Genomic DNA, 13149 nt, shown 5'->3' with positions numbered 1-13149 from the left:
TGCTGCTGGTCACACTGGCTTCTTTAAGCCATATAACAACAAGAGTAATTTCTTTTAGAATGGACTTTAATAAGAGGTGAAAAATATTTGTTGCTTCATTTGAGACTTATTAGAGGAATAAAATAGAGACTGTGAGAAGTCCAGGACTAATGTATGCCTTGCCCATTCTGAATAAAAGGTGAGAATCCATTAACATTGTCTTTAGAAGTTTGCCTCAGGCCGGAGGGAAAATCTCCATCTTTGTTATTTCTTGGGTGCTACTGACAACTTCTCACACGTTGTTGAACTATTCATGCCACATGTTTATAGGCTTCATGGATTTAAGAAAAATCAGTTTGGAGTTAGAAGAGCCAACTAGGTTTAAAGAGAAATTTAAGGCTGAATGGCAGCTTTAGGGTAACAAAAATTAGTGGTATTAATTTGAAATTTTAACAAAATAAAGTTTATTGTGTAAAATTGGTTATCCCACATGCAAGAGATAAGTGAGCCTGCCTGAAGGCTTTAGATGGGCTCTTAACCCTGATACAAAAGTATCTTTGGGAATGTTTTCATGTGGGTAATCTATGAGAAACAGATTCCTAGGTCAAGTGCAGTGTCCATATTCCTCTTGGACAGGCATGGATTCACATCTAAACCTATCTAGGAAAGCATTTTGGGGTAATGCTTCAAAAAATGTGCCTCGAGTGGCTACACCATGGAGCAAACTTTCATTGGCATAAGGTGTGAATTTTGAGGGGTATTTATTGGCGTAAGGTGTGAAATCTGAGGGGTATTTATTCTGTGAACTCTAAGGGGTATTTATTCTGCCAAAATTGCTCAGGACATGCACCATGGAGTAGAGTTTCATTGGCGTAAGGTGTGAACTTGATGGGTATTTATTCTGCCAAAATTGCTCAGGACATACACCCAATCTGATCCCTTTAGATCAAAGTGAGAATGGAACTCTGGTGGACAACAAAACACTTGTTCACCTCACCAGTGAGTCAATCGCCCATTGGCAGGAAAAGCCATTTTATCCTATATATTGTTGACGCATTTTCTTTTTTCATATTAATAAAGGCTCCGTTTTGAGGGTTGTCCACAAATATTTGAATGTTGTTCTTCTTTATTGTCAAATATTCAACGTTTTATTCCAAAATTCAGAATTTTGTTTCAGATTTCAGGTATTTCAAAACATTTTTATCCTAGGGAAAAGTATTGTAATTTTCATTATCAAGGAAAATTACATGTTGTAAACGCCATATGCATATGCAGAAAAGTGACCGTGGTCATCTAAGAACTGTTTTATACTGTAGAAATCTATACAAAAAACCCAGAGAAGGGTGTGATGATAGTATCTGATCATATACATTATTATTTACATATTCAAATTTTTTCAAAATTTCACCCATGGTGATTACTGTTCTGTAGACAAAAAATAAATAACAGAAATAGATAAGTTAGGGCTTGTCAACACTCTATAGTTCCTGATCCATGTATGGTCTATGGAAATACTGGTAGATCTGTTCTGGTGTGTGCTCCTTGATCAACCATTCCCCTCTAGGATGATGCGTTGCCGCTTTTGAAAGCCGGTCCGCAGGTTCATTGCGCTCCCTGTAGATATGAGCACATGAAACATGATCAAAATGTGTTTTTAAAAACAAAACATCATCCAATATGGTTATGAGTGTATATGCATTGCATGTAGAAATGCAGTTGAACCAGTTAATAACAATCTTGGAGTCCCCATAAACTTGTAAATATCTACAGTTATTGTTTATAGCAAAATATAAAAGATGACGAAGTGTAAGGAGCTCCGCAAAGTTATTTATGCAATCTCCCAACCCCATACAAATATGGAAATAATGTGTCTCAGATATATGGAGGATAATGCCACTGCCACAACCCCGTTCCTGTGTTGATTCGTCGAAATAGGCCCAAGGGTGTGCTTTGTCTATGACCTCCGTGGTGATGGTTCTAATCTTGGCAACCTGTTCATCAACTGGAATTTCCATATAACTGTTACAAATCTTAGGAATAATCAAAGGCCAAACTATATGCTTCCCATGAAATATGTTGTTGTTCCTGCTCATCCATATGTGCCAGCACACCATTAATGGAAGATTTCGGGATCTTGGGTTTGGAGCTTCAGCCCACCATCGGTTCCAGGCATTTAGTATACCATTGCCAGCCCAAGTAAGTGATAAATTAAGAGTATGTAACACCTGCGCCTAGACCTGTTGTGTTGTAGGGCAGGAGAGAAAGAGATGGTGATTTGATTCCTCCTCCTCACGACATAATACACACCATGTAGGTCCCTGAAAAGATTGTTTTTTGAGATTATTTCTGGTCGGGGTTTTGTCCATAATGATGTTCCACATCAACAGACAAGTACCTGGCGGGCCTTTTAGCTTCCATATGCTGCTCCACCAACTATCCAAAGAATCAGGTTTATGGCTAGCATGGATAATAGGATATCCATCCTTTGGAGTATAGATCCCCTTCTGTGCAAAACCCCAAATCAGTTCGTCATCCTCATCCCTTAGTCTCACATGGGATTCAATTAAAGCCGCCAAATATCTCCTCCACTCCATATGCCATTGATCTGGTATATCCAGGGCCTCCACTGGTATATGTAGTGGTGTTGTATAGGTCCCTGATCTGTGTGATGTTTGCCACTCCATTATGATTTAGGAAGGCAATCAAGCCAAGAGGGAGATGGTGTGAGTTGCTGCAACCAATCCATGGATTAGTCCCAATGCGGACAGACATATCGTGGCCGATCCACCAAGTAAGACCCCTTCTTATGATGGGAAGGGTATTTATAACAACCCTCCAAATCACTAATATTCCTTTCTTGTTCAAAGCAAGTAACCTTAACCAGTCCATGACTGTGTGCGACCATATGTATTTATAGGTAACCACCTCTGACCAAAGGCTCTTGTGCTTAAGGAGAAGCCATCCTAATTTGGCTGCAAGTGCTTGAGGAAAGGCAGAGAGGTTCTTGAGGTCCCAACCTCCCCATTTTTTGGGAGTTGCAATTCTACTCCATTTGACCCATGCATAAGGTTTTCCCTCCTTGTGACCCTTCCATAAGGAGTGGCAGCAAACTCGCTGAATCCTTTGTAATATACCTTGGGGGATCCAGGACAGAGACATCCAGAAGACTGGTGTTGGTTCCAGAACCGATTTAATGAGCACCCGTCTACCTGCTCTGGATAGTAGATGATGGCTCCAAATATTTAATCTTCTTTCCACCTTGGCAATCAACGAGGTCCAATTTGCAATTTTGTATCCATCTGCTTTTATCCTGAAACCCAAGTACTTCAATCCATCCTCCATTGTCAAGTTTTGGAAGGGGAAGTTTTGGAGTGCATGATAGGTCTCCTGTTGAGTACAAGCTGAGAGAGATATAGTGGATTTGGCCCCATTTATTTCCATCCCTGTTGCGGCACAAAAAAGATTCAACACTTCAGAGAGAGTGTTGTTGTCTTGAATGCCTCCATCTAAGAAGATGAGCATGTCATCCACAAAGAGCAGATGTGTTAGAGTGCATTGCTCCATGATCTTGAGACCCTTGAGCCTCCTGGCTCTTTTTTCCAACGCAATTAGCCTGCTTAAGCCTTCCATCACAATAAGAAAAAGCAATGGGGAGAGAGGACAACCCCTGCCTGATTCCTCGCTCCGCCTGAAAGGAATGGGAGACTGATCCATTGATTAAGGTTCCAAAGGATACAAATGTGATGCAACACATTATCCATTTGATAAAAACCAGTGGAAAGCCCAGGTGAGTAAGGATCATCCTTAAGAATAACCAGTTGACCCTGTCAAAGGCCTTTGAGAGGTCAATCTTGAGCATCGCCCCTTTAAGCTTCTTCTGTTTGATGGAGTGTAAGGCCTCTTGTGCTGTGCCGATGGCCTCATGGATTTGTCGATTGTGTAGGAAGGCAAACTGTTCCAAGGAGATGTTGCTTGATAGGATCAACTTGATGCGGTTAGCAATGATCTTCGCAATAATTTTGTATAGGCAGTTACATAGGGATATAGGCCTGAAGTCATTGAAGGATGACGGGGAGTCTGTCTTGGGAATGAGGGCTATATAGGTGGAATTTATAGGTTCATACATTTTGCCCGATGTACGACATTCCTCGATCACATCGAGTAGATCTGGTCCAATAATGTCAAAGAATGTAAGATAGAATTCCACGGACCAACCATCTGGCCTCGAACTTTTGTCCTTCTTAAACCACTTCAGGGTGCCCTCCAGTTCCCCCATAGTAACAGGTTTTATGAGATCCTCCACCAAGTCAGGTTCCACAAATCTGGGAAAATGCCCTGCAATGCGAATGATATCAGCTAGAGGTGAGCCTGGTGGGGCTTTGAACAGCTGCTTGAAGTGAGTGTTACCCAGCCGTGCCAGCTGATTATAAGTTTTAGCAATCAGACCCTGTTCTGTAGGCATCTGCTAGATAGTATTGTTGGCTTTCCTTCCATTTGCAAATTTATGGAAGAATTTTGTATTGCCATCCCCCGCTTGTAACCAAATTTCCCTCCTTCTGAGTCTCCAAGTTTCTTCCCGATCTAGCAGAATCCTTGATCTCTGGGTTTCCAAGACCACAAGGTGTAGTTTTGCTGCTATATAGGTGTACCCTCTTCCTTGTTCATCCATTAGAGTGGCCAACTGATTTTCAATGTCACCAAGGGTATGTTCCTCCTTGGCCTTTTTCCTTCTGGCCCAATCCATGGATAATCGCTTGAGTTTGATCAGGTTACTATAGAAACCCTCAGCCTTCCTCTGGACATTTGGTAAGGGATGGGCCTTCCAAAATTCCGAAACCAACCTGAGATATTCAGTGTCCTTTAACCAGGTCGAATTAAACTTAAAATGAGCCCTAGGTTTTTTGAAGGAGCCTGCCACTTCCAGATAAATAGGGGAATGATCCGATATTCCTCTAGTGCCCACCCACTGTTTGTAATTTGTGAGGGAATTAAGTAGATCTTCATGAATGAGAAACCTGTCTAGTCTCCTCCCTAGAGCTGCATCTCCAGTCCTTTTGTTGTGCTAGGTTGGCAGCTTCTTGTTCATAGGGACATCAATAAGACCATGTTGCTCCAAGAGGATGCCGAGCTGATCCGAGAGTGGATCCATCTGCAAGTGGTGTCCCCAGAATTCTTCATGTCCGATGGAGAAATTAAGATCTCCCTCTAGAATAGTGGATTGGTCTATCAGGGGATTCTCAAGGAGCTGCTGCAAGAAATCCAATATATTGTGATTGGGTGCATAAATGTTCATAATACAGAGATTTCTGCCCAATTCAGCTGAAAATATATCAATTCCTAGGAAACCCTGACCTCCCCAAGCCAATGTAACCTTGATGGTTTGAGGGTTTATCCCGAGAGCTAGACCCCCAGATCTCCCAGCAACATCCAGGGCTTGAAAGTGCCACCCTGGCATGATAGTTAGAAGGGTCCTAACAATTAGCTCAAAGCTACCTAGGGTTTCTTGAAGAAAAATAATGTCACAAGGCTCACAGCTCAAGAGTCTCTTAAGGGCTAATTTTTTAGAGGGACTAGCTAATCCCCTACAGTTGAAGGAGAGCCACTTCATGGCGGAACATTGCCAAGGCTGTCTAGTGCTCTAAGTACCCTTCCAATGGTGTTCTGTCTACCCTAAGCTACATCATCCCCAACAATCTTAATGGTTTTGGACATCTTGGAAGGCCTTCCCTGGGTGGGTTTATGCTCAACATTAGAGAGTGTGATACCCAATCCAAGCGAGTCAAGGATTTCCCGATGGCATGAACGGAGGTTGTAGGAATGTGAACCCAAAGCAGATGGGGAAATAGTATTTTGTTGGAGCCCCTGTCCAAGGACAACCAGGGGGGTGGTGGAAAAGATAGGCAATGGGTGATCATGTGCACAGGTAATGGGAGAGGTAACCAAACAAGGTGAAGATGCAGATGATGCCAATGAGAAAAAAATATTGATTAAAATTCAGTGCAGAGGATAAGGGAGAAGAAACTGTACCCGATGTAGGAGCAGCCTTCGCAGCAGACCAGGATCTAGTCATAGGAGGGGAGATTGGCGGCATTTGGGAAGCACTGGATGGATGAGCAGTGACCCTAGCCACATCCTTTGGACTATCTGGACCTGTGGGCTGCTCATCCACAATCGGGTCTTCTGTCTGGTGATGTTTGGTTCCCTTTGTAGCAGCCGGAGTAGTAGGCATGAGCAGTGGGCATTCTTTGAAAAGATGTCCAACCTTATGGCATCGTCTACACTTGAATGGAATGCCTTCGTAATCAAGATTTTGTCAGCGAGAGAAATGCCTCCAATGTAGGGTAATCTTTTCCTCCAGGCCTTCTATGGTGCCCAAATGAACCAGGATGCAAGCCATAGTCATATTCCCTGACGTTTCATAGGACTGATCATGTTCCAAATAGGTACCTAGTGCGTTGCCTGTTAGCTCTGCTATATAACATTGATTTTCTAGAGTTGGAGGCAAACTTGGTCCGTGGTCGTGCTCGAAGAAGGCATATAATGGTTGCCCTCACCTTCTCCTTTACCTCTCTCACCCTCCCTTCATCTCCATTTCCCGCGCTTTTTGGTTAAAAAACCATATAAAAGTCCCTTGCTCTTAAGCCCCGAGCGCTAAAACCCATACCCCATAAACCCGTGCCCATACGATTGTGCGCCTTCACAAACTCTTCACCACTGTAACCTCAGCCGTTGATCTCTGCCTCCCCATCCAATGGCTCCCCGTCGCATCTGGTGGAACATCCGCACGATAGTTCCCCTCGCCGTCCAATCATCTCTGCCATGATTGGACGACGTTCGCTCTCCCCACGCTCACAAAGTAATGGCACGTTAACTCGCGATGGAGAGTGGTTTCCTCTCTCCTCCACCGCCATGTGTCACGCTATGAATGGGATCGCGCACCATTGTCCTTTTACCGCCCAATGTCTTACGGCGGTGAGATCAATACCGCTTACCACCCGGTCCTCCGTCCTCGCCCGATAACCACTGCGCGCCTCCGCCACCCGACGACCGTTGGACCTGTCCACTTGAGATCCAACGGCCCACGTTCATTCTGCCCCCGCTTTTCCCGATAGCCCCGCCAAGCCATCTCCGCCGTCCATTCTCCCGATCCGACGGCCAATCTTGCTCCTTCGACCAACTCGTCTATTTTCCACACCGTCCACGTCCCTTGACTGTTCCGTGCACCCGAAGGACGAAGGTGACCGGTCTTCCAGTACCATTTGTAGTTGCTCCTCAACCACCATATTTAACAAACAGTATGGCCGAGGAGGAAAAGGACAGAGCTCGAGCAGATAACTGCATTTAACAGTTATGGGGCCTCATTGATACAAGCACTCCAGCTACCTGAGAGGACAACTGAGCACAAGAAAAGATCAGATTCATCCACTAAAGCAAGCAAACGCACTCAGAAGCGCCATCAGGCAACTAAATGCGGTTGGTGGTCAATTATGGCTCTTCCATATCTAGAATGGCTAGGTGCCTTTGTAATGAGACTCTATATATACCCAGAAACAAGATGTAATCAGGGTTGATGGTTGATATTTTGGTGTAAGGTCCAACTTCTGGAGACTGTAACTATTTTGATACTTGCAGCCTCTCGTCTTCATTTTTAGCTAATACAAGCTTCTTTTGATGTTAATTGTTCACTTTCCATTTCTCTTCTCCTCTAAGCTGTGCCTGATATGTTGTATTCCTGAACTCTTAATGTTTAGCACTAGAGTAGCTGTCATCCTATCTCTGTGTTAAAGTCTTGTATGTATCATTGAATGAGTGATTCAGGTTTCTCTTCCTCTAGTACCAGAGAACTGTCATCCTGTCTGTGCACTAAGAGATTAGATTTGCAGACTTCTTTACTGGTTGCAGCCGGCCATCACATGGTCTTGTGCATTTGCTGGTGTGGTCAGTATTCTCCATATTCACCCGATCTTAAAACTGTGAGTAGTTGGTGGTCTAAAGCCTTGAAGTCTGGGGGTGTTCACGCATGTCTGGAGTCAAGCAAAGTAGAAGTGGTTATCTGGCTTGGACAAGCACCATTTCTTCCATTCATCCATTTGCAACGATAAGTTGAATTTATATGTTCCTAGGCATCTTCGAGCTACAACCTAGGAGAGTTTCTTGGGGTGATAACATTGCCTATGCGCTCAAAAATGACTGGAGTCCAGTATTGCATTGGAAGGCCTGGTAATCGAACCCAAATCGGCACAACTCCCATCTGTTCCCTCTCAGGATCAAATAAGGGATCCCATCTTTTCATCAGAACAGGGGCTAATTCGATATGCCAGAATCTAGAGAGTATCCAGTCCGTGTACTCTTCCCTGTGGAAATGAAGGGCAAACCATCCTCGCACAAGCACCCGAATGGTGGGTAATTCTTTGAGTAAAGAACCCCCAAATCTCTGAGGTCTAGAGACGAAGTCTCTCCACAGTATAGTTTCGCCCCCGAACTCGGCCCACCAAGACCTTCTTGGCTGTATCAACAACTTCCCCCATCGAGAGGTCTTCGCCCAAGGATAGGTTGATGTCCCTGTCGACAGCTTTTAGGCACCTTCCTTTCTTTAGCTTGTCATATCTGCGAGCCGTCGTATAGTCCCAAAGATGTCCTCGTATGCCCTGGTTAACCGTCTGTGGGGTGGATGGGGTCGATTTAGGGTTTGGGACTGGGGAGCTGAAGCATCCAAAACAGATAGGGGTGCTGGGAGATGGGCCACCAAGATTAAGGGTGCTACCGGATAGTGCAGGGATAGGGTAGGTAGTAGTCCTAGGAGGGGGGATGCCAGAGGAGGAAGGGTTGTAGGGCGGGGTGGAGATGCGGGGTAGACGGGGCAGTGGTGCGTTGAAAGTGGGCAATGGTTGCAGGTAGGTACCGAGGAGATTCAAGGTAGCCAGGGAAAGCGGTGGGCAGTCCAAGCCGGAGGCGTCTTCGATGTTGACAGAGGGTGGAGGATGGGGCACATATGGCCCAAGTCAGTCCAGTGCAGAGCTAGGAGTTGACAGAGGTCACAAAGATGTGGTAAAAGGACCAGAGCCCGACACAGCGTGATGGTGAGACCAAATGACCTCATGGGGATTGGGGTCCTCGGTATAGTCCACCTCGTCCAGGTCCATTGCAACCGATAGGAAAATAGTCGATGGTGGTTACGAACTGCGAGGAAGGCGGGAGGACCATAGGAACGGAAAACGCTAGAGAGCCCACGGGAAGGAGGTAAGGTTGAACGGAGTCCGGCGAGCCGTGGAGGTTAACCCTTACCGTCAGGTGCCTGGCAGTAGTGCCACAATAACTCCATTATCGATGACCATCAGAGCTCCGCTAGGGTTTCTTTTCCTCTTCATTTTCCGCCATTTTCAAAACAATTATTTGTTTGTGTTCTTGTCTATAATTTTTTTTGGAATAATTTATAAAGATGTAACAGTCAGGTGGTTTCAGATTTTAGATGTTTCATCAAGTATATTCCAGTATAATACTGTATTCCAGCTTTGTTTATCAGACAGTATTTGTTCAGGAACCTTACATGTCATATTTGGCCATGATATAACTGTTTACTATTTTAGTATTACAGTGAATTGATTAATGGACATAGGGTGCTTGTAAGAGATTAACTGCATACATGAGATACATTTTGGGCCTGTTTGGGTACACCAAACTTTATTTATAAGATATTCAATACCTGTTCAGGTACACCAAACTTTGTGTATAAGATCTCCAATAAAGAGAGTTACTTTACTTCATTGTTACTCCAGAATGAAGTCTTTTCTCTTATCCTGTCATTAACTCTGTCAGTATTAACTATTTAACATGTTCTTTAATTTGTTTAAACCATCAGCAGATTGTTGTTGTAGTTGGTGCATTTTTAGTGGGAAGATACCATTTTGTTTGAACGCTTTATTTAGTTTATTTTTTACACAAATGTTCTTATGAACAATATTTCTATGGATGTCACGGTTTGTTAAAAGTGAGGACTCATAAATAGTGAGCACCTTATTCACATCCACCTACTCATTCTTTAAACTTTATATTGAATCACAATGCAGGAAATTCCAGGGATGCTCCTCGCTTTAGTGCTCTGTTCTGATTACCGAAAGAACAGGGATCTTGGCAATGGTACAAAATTGCCTGTTATGAGGGGCTGCAAGTATATTTGGCATGCACTTTTAGGATATACGACTGGTTTGATTGCTGCTCTTGCTGCAGGAATCTTGACACGGTTACCACAGCCTGCACTTCTGTATTTGGTATTGATTAGCATCATGCACTTTAAACTGGATAACTTGCAAGTTAAAAATATATTTCTTTGGCATCTTCATTGTGCTCTGGTATTCCTCAGTTACAAACTAGAAAGTTTTCATGTCATTGTCTACTTTGAGAATATGAATGAACTTGCATAGATTCCCTTTGAGAATATCTTATTGGGAACTTGTTTTAATTTTTTTTGTCAGTTCACTCACTTATTTCTTCCATTTTCTTTTTAGTATCCTTAAATGAAATGGCATTTTTTAATTTTTAGAATGGGTTATAGTTGTTAGGAAGTATTGAATAGTTCAGAGAATTCCTTCTTTCATGTATGAATGTAGTTGTTTATCTTTGGACACATATTAATAGAAAGTGTATTCTGTCTCCAATTAAGAAATTTTTGGAATTGCCTTGCACTATATTATAATCAGTATTTTGACCTTTAATCAAAATGAATGAGTACGTCTTCCATAATTTTCCAGGGTTCTAACATTAGAAAATACTCTGACTGCATTTGATTTCGTGTATAAAATGTATTTTCCCATTGGATGTTACATGGTATTTCTGATGACCGCCTCTAGTATTGTTGTCGTCTGGAGTCAATGAGTTTACACCAGATTCTTTGTTTAGAGACTTGAGGTGTTTGGATGTTTCTAATATTGTGTAATTGCAGTGATGAATGGACCGATAAGTTTGACCCAAGTAATGGTACAAAACTTTTGTTTAAGGTCCATTTTTGTCAATTTAACTTCATCCTATTGCCATTGAAAAATTAGAGCCTTCAAGGTCATCCACATTTGATCCAGAAGACCAATAATACCCACAAATGGTTGTTTCTCATTCAAAAATTGAACACACAGTCAGGGGAATTAGAAAGATGGAACCTGATTGTTTTATAGTGGTCCACTATAAGTAACATCTTATAGTTTGTTTATGAAATATAATGCCCAGAAATTGATACAAAGACACAACACTTCATAACGGTGCTTGTATCACCATCAAACCCTAAACCCCATAAGCTGATTGGTCAGAGCAGCCAGATCTTGTTTATGACTAGGTTGAGAAAATGTCCTCTTGCTGGTTTCAAGATCATTCTGACCTATATCATCGATCATTCCATAGTGCACCTTTTCTAGGCCCCAAAATTGTCCCTCAGCGTTGACTTCATGTGGATTTGTTAGAGGTTCGTTGTCTACATTTCTTTTTAAAAATCTAGTGCATGAATGATTGTCCACATGTTCATGAAGAAGAGAACATCTTTGCATTTGATGTGGTCCAGAGAGAAATTTTCTATTTGGTCAAGCCTGTATTCTTCATCAATTATTTTCTTGACATCGTTTTCATTCTCGGCACTGTAGTTGTATATGTCATCGAGGGTTTCATTATAGGTTTCATCAATATTCTGGGCTGTCCAACTTTATTATTGTCAACAATAGAGCCATCTAGAGGTGGAAATGGATCTGTATGACTGAAAGCTTCAATAATTGTGTGTTTATAACATACCCTTTGTTCGTCTACCAAGGAATATCCATCACATATGTCAATAACATTTTCTTCCAGATGAGTATTGACAGTAAAAGGAAGAGACTTCCCTATCCCATCAGGCTTGAGGAATAAATTCAGATTGTAGGCATAAAAAATAGCAGGACTGTTGGATTCCATGATATGGATCTTTGAGGGTTGAACTATAATATTAATTGTTTCTTCACTCAGATAATAATAATGGTCACATTATTACTTTGCTGGCTTTGAAAAGCCTTTTGAGTTTATTGACCTCAAACTGTAGGAAATTATGATTACTTCCATTTATTTCTTACATGATCATGATTAACATCAAAGTGCAACGTGGGGGTTACATTACTTCTCAAACTCACAATGAAATGTTGAGGTGCCAAGTATATTACCATGAAAGTCTACAGCTCCCTTAGTTTCAGTGTCTATGAAAATAGGATTAGTGTGATTGAACTATATTTCTGTGACCTCAAAAGTGTTTTCAGGATTTAAATTATCAGCAAGGGAAGCATGATCTTCATCATCCTTTTCATGTGGTTGATCTTTCGGGGTAGAAACATGGTTTCTACCTGTCTAGAACTGCATTTGGGTTGTATCATTGGTGGAAATATTAAAAAATTCTTCATTTCCTCTGTTTATCACTTTGTCATGTAGGAAATCATGACTGGCATCCTCACAATGGTGAAAATTATTATCATGCTCCTTGTTTTCATGCAAATCATTCATAGAATCTAGGACAGATACATCAACACATAGCTGTTCTTTGATGAGGATGGGGTTTAATGTGGGGCCACGTTGGTCACAAGTAGCCTGTCCAAGAACCAATCTTGTGAATTTGGAGGGTCTTTTTCAGTGATACTGTTATCATCTTCAAGAGAGGTGGGAACTTCTTCTTCTTGTACATCTACCACAAGGTCTTGAAAGGTATTTTCATATCATCGGAACCCAGGGCCCCAATGCTCGAGAAAGCCCTCAATTAGACTAGCAATAGAAGATATTCCCTTTGGACTACCGGAGCTAACCCAAGCCTTTTGTTTTTCCTCAAGATAGTATAGAATTAACCTCATGCATAACGTATATATATTCTTTTGAGAAGAGTATATATATTCTTTTCAATCCATGTCCTTGCCTTGCAGGACCTTGAGAGGGGTATATAGATTCTTCTCAACGGAAAACAGTTTCTGTTTGTATGATTGTTTATGATCTAATCATCTGCAGAATATCATAGTGCAAGGATTGTTAGGGGATCTATATTCAGAAGAAGGCTTGAAGATAATATCCACTATCAAATCAACCAAGGGTAGGCTTAAAAGATGAAATTGAAAAACATTTTACTTCCTAATTCTCCCTACAAAAGAATTTTCAATTGCAAAGACTAAGCACAAAGAATAT

The sequence above is a fragment of the Pinus tabuliformis genome, chromosome J (genome assembly GCF_031772625.1).
Source record: "Pinus tabuliformis cultivar Carrire ecotype Pingquan chromosome J, CPIR1, whole genome shotgun sequence".
NCBI lineage: Eukaryota > Viridiplantae > Streptophyta > Pinopsida > Pinales > Pinaceae > Pinus > Pinus tabuliformis.
This window is presented reverse-complemented; position numbering follows the sequence as displayed.